We start from the raw sequence: 14,695 nt of genomic DNA, 5'->3' as shown, positions 1-14,695 counted from the left end.
TTCTGTTGTGAAATTCTCACACTAATTTGTTTTTGTTTTTGGTGCTCTTAAAACATGTGCAAGGAAGGTGTCCTCAGAACACTGTCAACATTGAATGCGTATCTTTGTAATTTGGTAGCGTTAACTTCAGTATTTCTCTGGTACAAGAATTTGGACCTCCCAACTCACCCTTGTCTCCTCCATGCCTCGGCCTAGCCCTTGTTCAAACCAAACACACTGTCCAGAACACCCCTGCTGAACATGTGTGAGGTGAGGTCACATTGTTAGGGAATGGGAGTGGGGAGGCCAGGAGAGAGAGATGGGGGAGAGGTGGGGAAAGAACTGGCCACCAAGCAGATGTGCTAATACTATTATTGGCAGAAGTGCTGTGGAACCAGGAAAGGATGAAGTCACTTGCTTGGCGGCCAAGGGAAACATTCTGAGTGACAGACCTTCATGGTCAGCTTCTGAGTCCCATGCCCAGAGTGGCACCTGTTAACAAAGCACAGAGCTCACCCAGAATACCACACTGTTTCTGAGGGACAGCCTGGCTTTGCCATCATGGGCAGACAGCTTTGCGGATGAGTCTAGTGACACCGTAACACACAGTTCATGCACAGTGTACCTTTTCTCAGTAGCTTTTCTGCTGAACAAAACAGGCTTGGCAAATGCTTATTTTGAGCCAGAACTCACCTAGGAACAGGATATTTTCATATCACTCATTAGTTGGGATTTGTTTTTCTCTGCAACCGTAGATAACCTGAAGGGAATAATACTTCTGAGCAGGCTCAGAGTGCATACTCCTCTTAAGTCACCACAGCCAGCCTCCATAATTTTGGAAACCTGTGAACTGCTTAGACTTTGTCAATCAGAGCTATGTCCCAGAGTGCCACTTTCTGCAAATTAAGCGTGGTATCCTTCCCCCCCACTCCCCAACTTCTGCCTTCTCCTCTGAGAGCAGGTTGCTTGTATGTTGTGACAGCTTGGGCTGTGGCTTTATGTTTTTCATGCTCTCCCCTAACTCTGTGAATGCTACCAGACTGCACCCTGGACACCATATAGACAACTTCAATAGCATCATGGCAGGGATAAGCACTGCTTTGACTTCCCAGCTGTTTGTGCTGCATCCTCAGCTAGAAACACCTTTTTAATCTTTTCTGCCTGCCTTCAAAATAGCTCCTACCTAAGACCTAAATGTTAATGATCCCATTGGTAGCCATCAATTTAATCAAAGACCAATGGTAAACAATATGTATACAAGCCTCCCAGAGAAGCCATGGATCCAAATTAAAAAAGGAACAAGCAAACAAGTAGAAGCTGTATATATTTTGCCCTTTTCTTCCTCTATTGTGATAAATGGTTGAACAATAAACATATCTATCTGTCTGTCTATCTGTCTTAAATGCAACTCCGCGAGGGGGAAAGAGCCCGTTTTATATCACATGTGCAGAGGCTGCATTTCAGAGTGGCTACTTGAGCGTTTCAATGACCTGCTGCCCTTGCTGCTATTTTTTAAATGCCGCTCTGCTATCTCCTTGTCCTGCATGGTGTGAGAGTCCTCCCAGATCTACAAATGAGCACAAGTTCCGTTGTCCCCAGAAGACGCTATGTCTTGTTTCATGTTTTGCCTGCTAGCAGATGGTGGCTTCAGAAAACGTGCAAGTTACACGAAAGTAGTTATCTGCTTCCACAAGGTGCTTTGCCTACCCAGGTGCACGCAAGTATAGGGGAGAGGGGAAAGCATGATGATGTCCATCACTTCAAGTACATGTTGAGAACTCACTGCAAATCATAGCTTCTAGGCACGTCTACATGGCATAAAACAGATCTCCGTGCAGGTTTTATGTACGACAGTGTGCTCTGGGCTTACATCTTTTTGTATACCAGTATAGGGAACATGTGAGGCGCGGGTGGCGCTGTGGGTTAAACCACAGAGCCTAGGACTTGCTGATCAGAAGGTCAGCGGTTCGAATCCCTATGATGGGGTAAGCTCCCGTTGCTCGGCCCTTGTTCCTGCCAACCTAGCAGTTTGAAAGCACGTCAAAGTGCAAGTAGATAAATAGGTACCGCTCCGGTGGGAAGGTAAATGGCGTTTCCATGTGCTGCTCTGGTTCGCCAGAAGCACTTAGTCATTCTGGCTACATGACCTGGAAGCTGTACGCTGGCTCCCTCGGCTAATAAAGTGAGATGAGCGCCGCAACCCCAGAGTCGGTCACGACTGGACCTAATGGTCAGGGGTCCCTTTACCTTTATAGGGAACTTGACATGTGAGAAAAAGCATGAATGTTTGAAGCAACAGCTATGTGACCATCTCTTCTAATTAAAGCAGCTTGTTAGCCATTGAGGACTCCTTCAGGGATCACTCTTGGCACTTCTTCAGTCTTATGTAGTATTTTACAGGTCAGTAACCCCAGAAAAAGGAAGCTCTCTTTACTGTAAACATGTAATACCTATCCAAAAAAAGCAACAGGCCATAATTTTCATTATTTAAATGTAATGCAGCCAAGTTTTTAAAAAGTATTTTCAAACGGGGAAATCTGCTAATTAACAAGGTACAAGCAGAATGCAGATTAGCTAGGGCTTGAATTTGAAGGGGCTGCAGAGGATGTTGTTATCTCCTAAGGCAACCAACCACAAGTGTAACGCAACCCAAGCTGTTAGGACACACACAGAGTTATGGTATTTGCCTCCAGGTCATATTTGACCGTGTTTAGTTTTCCTATAAAGACCCTCTTTCAACTTCCTCCACCCTGAAAGGAAGTCTCCATGGAGACTATTAAAAAATAAATAAGCTTCCCTCTGGGAACCATTGTTTGCATTTAAAGAGACCACGCCAACTCACATCAAGGCCTCCTCTTGAAAATAGAAAATATTTGTGAATCCAAAAGGTGGGGGGTGGGGAATGGTGCTTTGAAAACCCCAATCCAAACAGCAGGGGGCTTCCAGCAGGAGACACAAGCACTTGAATATTCCAAGGCCTGGGGCCAAACTCTGCAGGAAACTATAGCATGTGAAGGGGCAGCTTGAATGCATATCCTTAAAATGAATTTAAGGGAAGAACCCATCCATCAGATCTTTAGAGGTTGCTCCATATTATTATTATTATTATTATTATTACTAATTGGGTTTATATACTGCCCTATACCCAGAGGTCTCAGGGTGTTCATAGAAAAGATCAGGGCGGTTCACAGAACTGGTATGCATGGCTTTATAAAGTTACACCATCTATGAGCTGGATCAAAACATATACCGTATTTTTTGCCCTATAAGACGCACCAGACCACAAGACGCACCTTGTTTTTGGAGAAGGAAAACAAGAAAAAAAATATTCTGAATCTCAGAAGCCAGAACAGCAAGAGGGATCGCTGCGCTTGCTGTTCTGGCTTCTGTGATAGCTGCGCAGCCTGCATTCGCTCCATAAGACGCACACACATTTCCCCTTACTTTTTAGGAGGGAAAAAGTGAGTCTTATAGAGCAAAAAATACGGTATATGAAGTTGCAATCTGTATCATTCAATGTGTGGGATGGGTATTGTGAAAGTACTGCCAGGAAATATAATGCTATGACGCACAGTTCAAAGGAACTCTGTAAGCTCAAATATTACTGTATTAAGAGGTCACATTATGATTTTATTTTTTAAAATATTTAATATTTAAAATATTTAAAATCAAGCATCCACACATTCAATATACTGGGTGAGGGGGTAACAGAGAGCTATCTATTTGGTTTGAACTAGCTAAAAATGGTGGATCATGTTAATTTCCTGTGATAATAGTGTGAGAGATGATGTAATAGCTCAGATCTTTAGCTTTGTGGATAAACAGAATTCGGTTAAGGATCTGGAATAAAGTAAAACAGCATCTCATATGTCCATAGACTGGCCTTGCCATGTAAAGTCTCTGGGAGCAAGTGACAGGCGGGTGAGCTGCCAGACAAGATTAAAAGATTATTTTGTTCACAAATTGCCCAATGTTAGAAGTTCAGACCCTCCAAGTGTCCCTATTTTCCAGGGACAGCCCTGGATTTACAGAAGCCAAAATTGATCCTGGAGTGCCCTGCTTTTCCTTAGGATGCCTCTATTTTCATCAGAGACATTTTGGAGGTTATGGAGTTGTGCAACAACCGAGCCAAGGAAAGAAGTAATTATATACAACCTTTAGAAGGCAGCCCTTTATAGGTTTTTTTTTAAAAAAACAACAACAACAACCCTGTTTAATCTTTTATTATGTTTTTATATATGTTGGAAGCCGCCCAGAGTGGCTGAGGCAACCAAGTCGGATGGGTGGGATATAAATAATGAAATTATGATGGTGATGATTGAATAGGACGTCCCTATTTTCATCGGAGAAATGTTGAAGGGCATCGGGTGCAAAATGGGAGATAGAAAGATGTAATAATGATAATAATTTTATTATTTATATGCTACCCATCTAACCTACATGGCATGAAGAAAGATAATGAATCTCGCAGAAGCCCAAATCTAAAGAGCAGGAGCAATAACAAGATGGGTGGAGGGCTTCCCAACTGGAATTTCTCCCTCAGCCATCAGAGTTGTCTTGGACTGGTCCTTCCCAATAGCTCTGTGGCTTGTTACTGGTCCTGGCAGGCATAGGTGCCAACTCTCTGGGGCCCTGGGTGCACCCACAAAATTCCCCATGAAGGGACCAGACACCCACAAATTTTGGTGCCAGGGCCATGCACACTACATGGCACCCACAGCCCCGGGCACCCATGGTTGCAGGACCAAGCTGGCATTCCTGCTGGCAGGTCAATGAATTTCTCTCTATCAGCCCCCCTTTCCCTTGCACCATGGGGCAATCAGCAGCCCATGTAGTTAGTTCCTAGGTAGGGAGTGGCATAGCCGAAGCTGGCGTTTCAGGGTGACATGAGTAAGAGCTGCTGGTAAAACGGCTGTGAGAACTCAGACATTCTTTATGGCCTTTGCTGTCTTCGTTCCTCCTATACAGCCAATATCTGTTTCTCACATGTAGAGAGTTTTTTCCTCCAACATCTCTCCTCTACCCTTCCGTGACAGAAAGGCAATGAGGTTCTGCTTTTCTCTTAATTAAATTGGCTGCTGCTATCAGGGGGGTTTGTTAAAGCTGCAATGCTGGTTGATACAGGTTTCTATTTTTTTTTAATTTTAAAAAAATACATAAAATGACTTGCCAAAACACACCTTTCCCATCGCTTGCTTAATTTCATTTTCCTCCCACAGAACGTTTCACAGAAGCAACAACAGCCCCAAACCCTAATAGCCTGGGCTGTCTTGTTCTCAAACCCTTCCAGCTGGAATGTACTTTCTGTATCTTCCAAATAAGAAATGAAGAGTAAAAACAAAAAACAAATGAAAACCTCACCGTTCTAATGAAATGTCCAAAGATATATGAGAAATTAAGCAAGCAGTTATGGGAAAGGTACACTGGTTTTATAATATATTTTACAGTTTGTATTAGTGTTGCAAAAAGAAAAGGGGTGAAAAGGACAAATGAGGGTAAAATCGGCAAGCAGAAATTTTTATGTATAAGCACACATTTGAAATAATTACTATAACTTAAGGAGAAATACAGGACATCTCACCATAGTGGGGAAGACCCCCAGCTGGCTTGTGCCATACTGCTGACCAGGAACTGAGATCTGTTGATGGGCAACTTCAGGGCTCCTGCTCTTCCTTCTTAAAGGTAAAGGTAAAGGACCCCTGACCATTAGGTTCAGTCGTGGCTGACTCTGGGGTTACGGTGCTCATCTCGCTTTATTGGCTGAGGGAGCCGGCGAAAAGCTTCTGGGTCATGTGGCCAGGATGACTAAGCTGCTTCTGGTGAACAAGAGCAGCGCACGGAAACACTATTTACCTTCCCGCCGGATCGGTACCTATTATCTACTTGCACTTTGATGTGCTTTCAAACTGCTGGGTTGGTAGGAGCAGGGACCGAGCAACGGGAGCTCACCCTGTCACAGGGATTCGAACCGCGAACCTTCTGATCGGCAAGCCCTAGGCTCTGTGGTTTAACCCACAGCGCCACCCGCGCCTTCCTTCTTACAGTTCTTTAAATCAGACTCAGTTTGGCTGGCCGTCTGGTAGAGGACTGTCCTCTGTCAATCCTTCAAAAGAGAGAACTATCCTATGTAAAACAGGACACCTGACCACCCCGATTCATACTTACCTTGTTTTTTCCAGAAGAAACGCCCGAAGTGGTAAACACCGGAGGTATAAAACACACGAGGGTCAAAAGAAGCCTCACTTATTCCAAAGACGTTTTGGCACCTGAAATGGAAAATCGAAACACTACCTCTCAAAAGTAAAAACACAATAATTCATCAAGGAGCTGCAACCTAGCCAGGTTTTAATAGTACTTTAAATCTGCTGCCCATGAAATCTGTTAGGGGAGTGAGGTGTGTGTGTGTGAGGAAGGTCTTTTTAGCAGTACTGCCTCTCGACTGCAGCATTTATGTTTGGATCCAAACGTAGCTGTGTCTTGGACCTTAAAGCGTTATGGCAGACTTTTAAAATCCAATTAGCATTTCAACTCTTGAGTTTAGGGGGCTTGCTAAGCTTCCTCCTCATTTTGTTATTTTGGCCCTGGAGAATCAAGATCTCAAACTAGCTTCATCATCCACTTTCCAGTGTCTTAATAGAAGCCTTTCTCTAAAACCACACTTGCAACACTGGATTATTTTTGTACTGCTTCTCAAATTAGGTGTAACAAGAGGGGTGCCTTTTGGTGCTCTTTATTGGGAAGATCTGTCACCACCATCACAGCAAGAACGAGGAATGCAAAGCTGCCCTTTCTGCATCCTCATAACCCTCATGTTCTCTGTCTGGAATAGCAGTGCTTGTTCTTATGCCTTCCCCCATTCTTGGCATCAGAGAGACATGCTTTTCCCAGATGGGTGCTAATTTTTCTTTTAGCCAAGGTGATCTTGGAAAGATGCTTGGATACACCTCAAATTGCTCCTGGCTTTTCCAATTTATCTTGTTAGAAATGATGTTACCTTTGCCAGCAGTTACTAGCATTGCCCAGGGCTTTTCACTGGATGTCTTCTTGCAGCACTTTTGCCCTCCAAATGCGCAATGCTACAAATGGACCAGCAAATGCTTGCTGTTCTGTTTGAGGCCCCTGCTTTTCAGGTATCTCTTTTTGTTATTTTAAACTGGGTGCTTTGCTCCCTATCACGTAAACCAGGGGTCAGCAAACTTTTTCAGCAGGGGGCTGGTCCACTGTCCCTCAGACCTTGTGGGGGGCCGGACTATATTTTGGGGGGGGGAAATGAACAAATTCCTATGCCCCACAAATAACCCAGAGATGCATTTTAAATAAAAGGACACATTCTACTCATGTAAAAACACACTGATTCCTGGACCGTCCGCAGGCCGGATTTAGAAGGCGATTGTCTGGATCCGGCCCTTAGTTTGCCTACCCATGATGTAAATGCTCTATTTTTAAAAAATAATAAAAATTCTGCTGGTTTCCTGATCTGGACCATAAACTGCCTTCCTTCTCTACCAGGGAAATCCTTTGTCCCCCACAATGCCAAAGATGTGCTGGGAATACTGTTAGTATAACCCAAGTCCCTTTCAGATCTTATTCAGATATACAGAGGTATCTTGGGTTACAAACACCTCGGGTTACAGACTCCGCTAACCCAGAAATAGTACCTCGGGTTAAGAACTTTACCTCAGGTAAATTAGCTAAAGTGGTACCTCTTGTTAAGAATGGTTTCAGGTTAAGAACGGACTTCCGGAACAAATTAAGTTCGTAACCAGAGGTACCACTGTACACTGCATGTGTGGAAAAGGAGTGGGGCAGGACAGTGCTTCTGGCCCTGCCTTGGGCAACATGCCTCCTGCTAACCCTCTGCAGACCTTTGCATGCAGAGCTCAAGGTCTTGAAAGGGGCACCAGTGTACTTACAGCAACAGCATCTTCAGCTGTAGCTCTGGAAACAAAACATGGCCACAAAAGCACCCACCAATCACCATGTCACTTGCTGATGTTGCCTTCACATCAGCCATGCATGGGAAACATCAATAGTAAACACACAGTTATGGCATGGATGCCACAGGGGCCTCTCCCACCCACAGGACACAAACATATACTCCCCAGAATAGATGACCATTGTCCACCACAGCCCAGGGGTCAGAAGACACCAGAACGTAGAATCCAGAGGTTTCCAAGGAGAAATGTTTGAGGCCTGCAAGAGAACGAACGAGTCAGGGAATCAACAACATCTGGCTCCAAGGTCTGTTCCCCTCCCACTCCAAATTCTTCCTAAATCAGCCTTCATGAAGCTGGTGCCCTCCAGATGTTTTGGACTGAGGCTCCTATCAGCCCCAGCCAGTACTGTTCTAAACTCTCCTAAGGGAGGTGATGGAATAAATATTTGTCAGAATCATTACAAAAGAAAAGGGGCGAAACCATTTTTCCTCCTAGGTTGAGAGAGCTGGTTAAGCCTGAACTACTACAGTCATTTCTACAGAACTTCCTTGCGCTATTTATTGGGCTTGTTCTCACAATGAGATCTTGAGACGTATCATGTAAAGTCACCATTATTTACATTTTAATTAGGGGAAACGATGGGTGAAAGAGCAGGACCACATATGAGTCAAGACCAGAAATGTATCTGTGGCATTGATTGGACTGCACACAGGTTTTCAAGACACAGGTCTCAGACCGATGCACTCATGTATCTTCATAATGTCAGTACTAAAGATAATTCCACAATATATATTCTGTACTTTTTCTGTCCAAAAAGTCAGGTTACTCTTTAAAGACTGCCTGGAACATTCTGTCACTAAGAGAAGGGAGAGTGCACAAGCTACCCAGAACTTAATACTATATCCCTTAAAAAACAACAACACCCTGAGAAGCTTGGCAGTTTTGAGTAGCAATTGTACAGTAACTTGTGCAATATTTGCCTGCAAGAAGAGTTTTCAGGAAAAGGATTGCATGATTTTATTGGATGACGAGTCCTATATTCCACTGCATTTGGTGACATCAACGTTATTACTTCCCCAGATCCAACCAGTTCTGGTGGTATGGGAAAAACATGCCTAAGCTGATCGAACTAATCATAGCCCAAGCAGGCTGCATAATGATAAAAACTTCAGTTGTCTTGAGTGGCCTCCTGGGAAGCAATTGTAAGAAAATACAGTCGTTCGCTTCTGAAACAACCAGCCCAGAGGCATCTGCAGCCCATAGAAAGACAGTAACTATAAACTGCGTGTCAAGAAGAGGAATCTTCTCAGCTTTACTTAAGTCTTTTAATAACTCCTTCCCAGCTCCAGACGTCGGGCAGCCATAGTGATTACATGCAAAGTGTTGATGAACACAACATCACTTTCTTTGTAGCAGTTGCTCCCCAATTTCTGTCTGGGGCAGCTCCCAAATCGTGCAAACACGACTGCCCTGACTCATTTCCCATGAGCAAAATCTGTAGTTTTACATGGCACCATCAGTCCATGTTCCAGGGAGTTACATGGGGATCTGAGGAAAAACAGGCTCAAGCGGTGCCTGCTAGGGTTGGCAATAAGGAAGAGCCAGGGTTAAGGTATCTGTGCACTTTCTCTGCTGAAGGAGCAGGTGGGAACTACACCCTCCTGACCAGGTGTTGTGCGGTGCAGGAGAACATCAGCCCCAGCTCTCCACAGGCCAGCCGCCAAATGGCTGAGTTATGAAGTGAGCATTTTAGCGCATGACAAGGCTTATATTATGCCTCATGGACAGCAGTTCCATGGGGCACCGTAACACCCTTCTCGGTTAATCACTCTCTTTTGCTTGCTGCGATCTCAACCTCGGGACTAGAACAAGCCCAGAGCGTTGACTGAGCGTCAGGGCTCCTTGCTCTGCAGCCAGCTTCCAACGACAGGACTGAGCTTGCATCCATGGCATAGTGCAATGAACAGAAACTAGGGCAGGCTCAGGATATAGCAAGGCTCAAAAATCATAGCCTATGAGAGAAGCAACTTTACAAAAAAGCTTGCATACAAGCTTTACATAGACAAATCACATTAGCAGACTGGAAATGCTCTCTTGTTCTAAATTAGCTTCTGTCCCTGTGGCAGGTGGAGGTAAAGCAAGGCACAGAGTTTAAGGTTTAAGGTTTGGAAAGAACAAGAGCTGTGCAGCCGGCTCCTCCCTCCAACCCTCCCCTCTGCCCACATGTTTTATTAAAGTGGCATTAGCATTGAGGTGAGGAGGTGTTGCGGTGGCAGCAGTTGAGAAGCCTCTGTCTGTGACTGGCAAAATCAGCAACCAAGAGGTAAAGGGCCAAAGGGATGGAGGGCCAAGAAGGGGTGTCCTGTAACTCTCATTGGGACACATTGAAGGAGGTGTAGCGATCCTCTTTGCAACCTGCTGAATATGCTTAAAGGTAGAATTCAGGAGAAGAAAGGATCCATTTTCTGGGAAAGGGACCATGCTCGGGTTGTTAGTTGTAGAGGAACAAGTCAGGGTCTGAGATCAGTTTGCACCAACCCAGTTCTAAATGTTGACATGAGGAGAGTCTTTTGGAGAGGACCTGTCAGAGAGAAGGAAGCAGCCCTGGGTTCTCCTATACAGAGGGAAGCTGCCTTGGACTGGGTCAGACCTTTGCCCACACTGACTAGCAGCAGTTCTCTGCGGTTTCAGACCAGGACCTCTCTCCTTTCCACTAGGAGATGCAGAGGAGTGGACCTGGCATCTTTTGCATGGAAACTAGCCATGGCCCTTCAAAGCATAAGCTCACAGGGCAAAGAAGGTAGGCCATCTACAGGGTTTGTTGTTGTTTAGTTGTTTAGTCGTGTCCGACTCTTTGTGACTCCATGGACCAGACCCCATGGACCAGAGCACACCAGGCACTCTTGTCTTCCACTGCCTCCCGCAGCTTGGTCAAACTCATGTTAGTAGCTTCGAGAACACTTTCTAACCATCTCGTCCTCTTCTCCTTGTGCCCTCAACTTTCCCAGCTTCCGGGTCTTTTCCAGGGAGTCTTCTCATGAGGTGGCCAAAGTATTGGAGCCTCAGCTTCAGGATCTGTCCTTCCAGTGAGCACTCAGGGCTGATTTCCTTAAGAATGGATAGGTTTGATCTTCCTGAGTCTCCTCCAGCAGCATAATTCAAAAGCATCAATTCTTCAGCGATCAGCCTTCTTTATGGTCCAGCTCTCACTTCCACACATCGCTACTGGGAAAACCAGACTTTGCTATTTGGCGAAACAAATACAAGCATTGCCCAAGCAGGAACTGAAACCAATGACAGAAAGCTATCTGAATCAACAGTTGAGCAATGGGGAATGAAGCCAAACAAGAGGTGTAAGACCCAGGGAGTGGGAAAGTTAGGTGAGAAAGGCACATCTATTTGTCAGTCTGAATATTTGACTCTGTCTGGGTGGCCTTCTTGGGCATTAGGATCTGCAGAAGCAGTTCCCTTGGTAGTCCCACCCCCCTCTGAAATGCAGGGAATGGCGGAGAGGGAGTTCTGTAGCAGCCCCCAAACTGTGGAACTCCCTCCTCACAGACGTACACCTGGCATCTAACGATACAGTTTTCAGTGGGTGCTTAAGATGTGCTTCTTTACCCTTGCCTTTGAACCACTAAGGTGTTCTGTTCTGTAGGACCCACCTTTTTTGCTGAATTGAATTGATATTGTTCTGCTCAACCTGGAACGGTTTTATGCCGGTAATAGTTTCATCTGTTTTTATAACTGCATATCGCTGTAGCCTGCCCTGGTACCTTATGGTGAAGGGCAGATAAGAAATCTTATACACAAATAAGGCAATTCTCTTTCTTTCTTTCTTTCTTTCTTTCTTTCTTTCTTTGGGTCTTCCAGTCTTCCTTCCTTCCTTCCTTTGTGGAGTAAGATGTTTCATCTTGTGTTTCTCAAAGCCTAATCTCCAGAAGTACAGAGGTTAGGCTGTTGTGTCAGTTTCATAAGCAAGTTCCTGTCAACAGAGAACCTATATTTTTTACTTATCAAGTCCCTCAGTTTTCAGCTGGAGCCAAGTTGCAACACTTTTTGAAGTCTATGCTGTGCCTCTGCTAGGAAGACAGAGGGAGATCTTTTGACTGGATTAACTGTGATTTCCTAGAACTGGTGTCTTAGAACAGGAGCCTTGACCACCCTGGAGGCCTCCAGATGCTTCAGATGAAAGCTCCCATCAGCACATGCTGGCTGGGGGTGGATGGGAGTTGTAGTCTAATGCATCCTGAGGACCTCTAGTTGGGGAATGCAGTTCTATAGCAAGTGAGAAAGTAGCTGCTATAAATGTAGATGCTATAAATGTACAAGTCTTAATCAAAATAGCATACTTTTAAAATTAAGTTGACTGCAATGCGGTAGCATAGCGTGGGGCAGTTGCCCTGGGTGCAAAATTGTTAGGGGCACAAAGTTTCAACATCTTGTGCTGGAATGCTTCTGCCACTGGACTCCGTTGAAAATGGCATTTCCATGCGAACCAGGAAGTGACCTCTCCAGACAACGGAATGACTTTTCTTTTCTTATCTCCATGGCTGCAATCTCCTGGGTCCATTAGGCAGATGAATGCACATGTGTACTCCATCTGTTTCCCTCCCTTCCACTCACCCCTTCTGTGTGGCTCCAGGTGCTGTCAACCCATGCTAAACTACTGCTGTAATGTTCTGTCCTGTCCTAATACTTTAAATAAACAAACAGAAGTATGTACAGGCTGCCTTTACCAGTATAGGCCTCACAAGGTGGCAGACAAGAATGAGATATGTTAAGGACGATCTGAAGTGTCAAAAAGAAAGAAAATAATACATGACTGAAGGAGGCATAGAGTCTTGAGATTTAGTTGCATGAATGATGCTACAGAAAGGCAGTGAGCAGCAGAGTTGGGAGGGCAGATAGGAGAACAGTGGCTCAGGCATCTCAGTCAGATCTCTCCCCTCCAGGAGACTTCCAGCACCAGTTACCGTAATTCAGAAAATTGTGGCAGCTGCTAAGCTGCTGGAATATTTTAGGTAGGTCCAGTTTCGGTGGGAAAGCAGCGGCTCTGCCAAGCCCCTTTAAGTTGGCTTACAGGGTGACCTCCCCACCATTTCTAGGGTAAAAGAGGATGTGTTTGTTAAGGACTCTTTGAAAGTACATTGCAGTACTTTTGAAAAGGTTTCACCATCCTGTACTAAAAGGGGAAGCAGGAGAATTATTAGAGGGACCGACATCTGAGCATAAAAGGGAAACGTGAAAACTAGAAGGGGTATAAAAGTGCTAGGAGGTACAAGAAGAAACACACACACACAAAAATAAGGGTCTTTACGGAACAAAACAGCTTTAGGGTCATAAGGGTGGACGGTGAGATTAATTGCTCAGAACAGAATGACAGTCCTCAAAGCGGGGGCGGGGAGAGGACAGTATCCAAATAAGAACAATGGAATGATTGTCTTCAAAGGTGGATAACTGTGAAATGACAATTCCCAGCCTGGGGGAAAAAAAACCCTATCTGGAGAAGAATTATATCTGAATGATAGTGTTCAGAATGGAATGACAATAGAATGGCAGTACTATATGCAGAAGACAGTTCCTTGGATAAACCGACACTGAAATCAACAGTGTTAGGAACAGAATGTTAGAATGACACAGTCAGGAGTAAGGTAATACAGTGGTGCCTCAGGTTACAGACGCCTCAGGTTACAGACTCTGCTAACCCAGAAATAGTACCTCAGGTTAAGAACTTTGCTTCAGGACGAGAACAGAAATTGTGCGGCAGCAGTGGGAGGCACCATTAGCTAAAGTTAACCACTCAGGTTAAGAACAGTTTCAGGTTAAGAACGGACCTCCAGAACGAATTAAGTTCTTAACTTGAGGTACCACTGTAACAGTGAATAACAGTCCAACCACAGGGCACCCAGAGCCCCCTCCCCCAAACTCCTTGGCCTTGCATGCTGCTGCTGTCCATCACTTTCACAATGTGATAGCAAAGAAATATCTTTCTTTCACTTTCCCATGTTCCGCATTTTAGAAGAAAAAGCATCTCAGTTGTGTACCTCCACTCCCAAAATCACACCACATTTGCTTCTATTATTATTACAATAACAACAATACCCCACCCATCTGGCTGGGTTGCCCCAGCTATAACCAAGTAGTCTCCTAATGGGATATTTCTGGGTAAGCAAACTGCCACAGTATAACTTGCAGGTAATTTAATTCTCCCCTGTCCAATGTACTGTATATTGTTTTGGCTCCTGACACATTGCTGTTTTTGCCTGCCAACTAGCAGGGAGATTCTGTCTTACGGTTGTTTTTGTTTTCCACATATTTGACTTCTTTCAAGGAACCTACAAAACCAGATTTTGAGGTGGTGGTGGATGCCAAGGAGTTGAGGAGGGTGCAGGAATCCAACACCCTGCTAAATCTAGCAAGGGGGAATGTATAGGGTGTATCCCTGTGCATGGATGTATATAAAGTTGATCCTGCTGTTTTGAGCTTCTGGGATTACAGTATTTTCTTCAGTTAACTGTCGCGAAAAACAACAACGCATGGATCAGATGACCTGTAAAAGCAATGGTGAAGGAACGAGGTTCGGCTACCTGTCGCGGACGGACCATGAGCGAGACCTGCTGGCTCGGTGTTCAAAGAAAGGGTGGGAAGTTTGTGGTCAATTTATCTATTGAACTGTAGGAAGCACACCTGGATGGAAAGTCCGGAAGCAGAGAGTTATGCTGAAACCACTGGCTCTCTCACCGTCTCCCTTCAGTCCCTGAAAATCTTTTGCGAATTGG

At 44.8% G+C, this 14,695-nt stretch overlaps 1 long non-coding RNA gene across 1 annotated transcript in view; it reads right to left on the bottom strand.

Moving 5' to 3' along the window:
- Positions 1 to 14,652, bottom strand: part of LOC128407344 (uncharacterized) — a 17,695-nt gene extending 3,043 nt beyond the window's left edge. The window contains exons 1-2 of the long non-coding RNA XR_008328773.1: positions 14,467 to 14,652; positions 6,145 to 6,245 (exon numbers count right to left, since the gene is read on the bottom strand). This is a non-coding gene — a long non-coding RNA (uncharacterized LOC128407344). The remainder of the gene's footprint in view (positions 1 to 6,144; positions 6,246 to 14,466) is intronic.
- Between the last annotated feature and the right edge of the window lie 43 nt (positions 14,653 to 14,695).

This window comes from Podarcis raffonei, chromosome 2 (assembly GCF_027172205.1).
Source record: "Podarcis raffonei isolate rPodRaf1 chromosome 2, rPodRaf1.pri, whole genome shotgun sequence".
In the NCBI taxonomy this organism is placed as follows: domain Eukaryota; kingdom Metazoa; phylum Chordata; class Lepidosauria; order Squamata; family Lacertidae; genus Podarcis; species Podarcis raffonei.
Note: the sequence above shows the minus strand (reverse complement) of the source record. Positions and strands in the feature narration are given on the sequence as shown.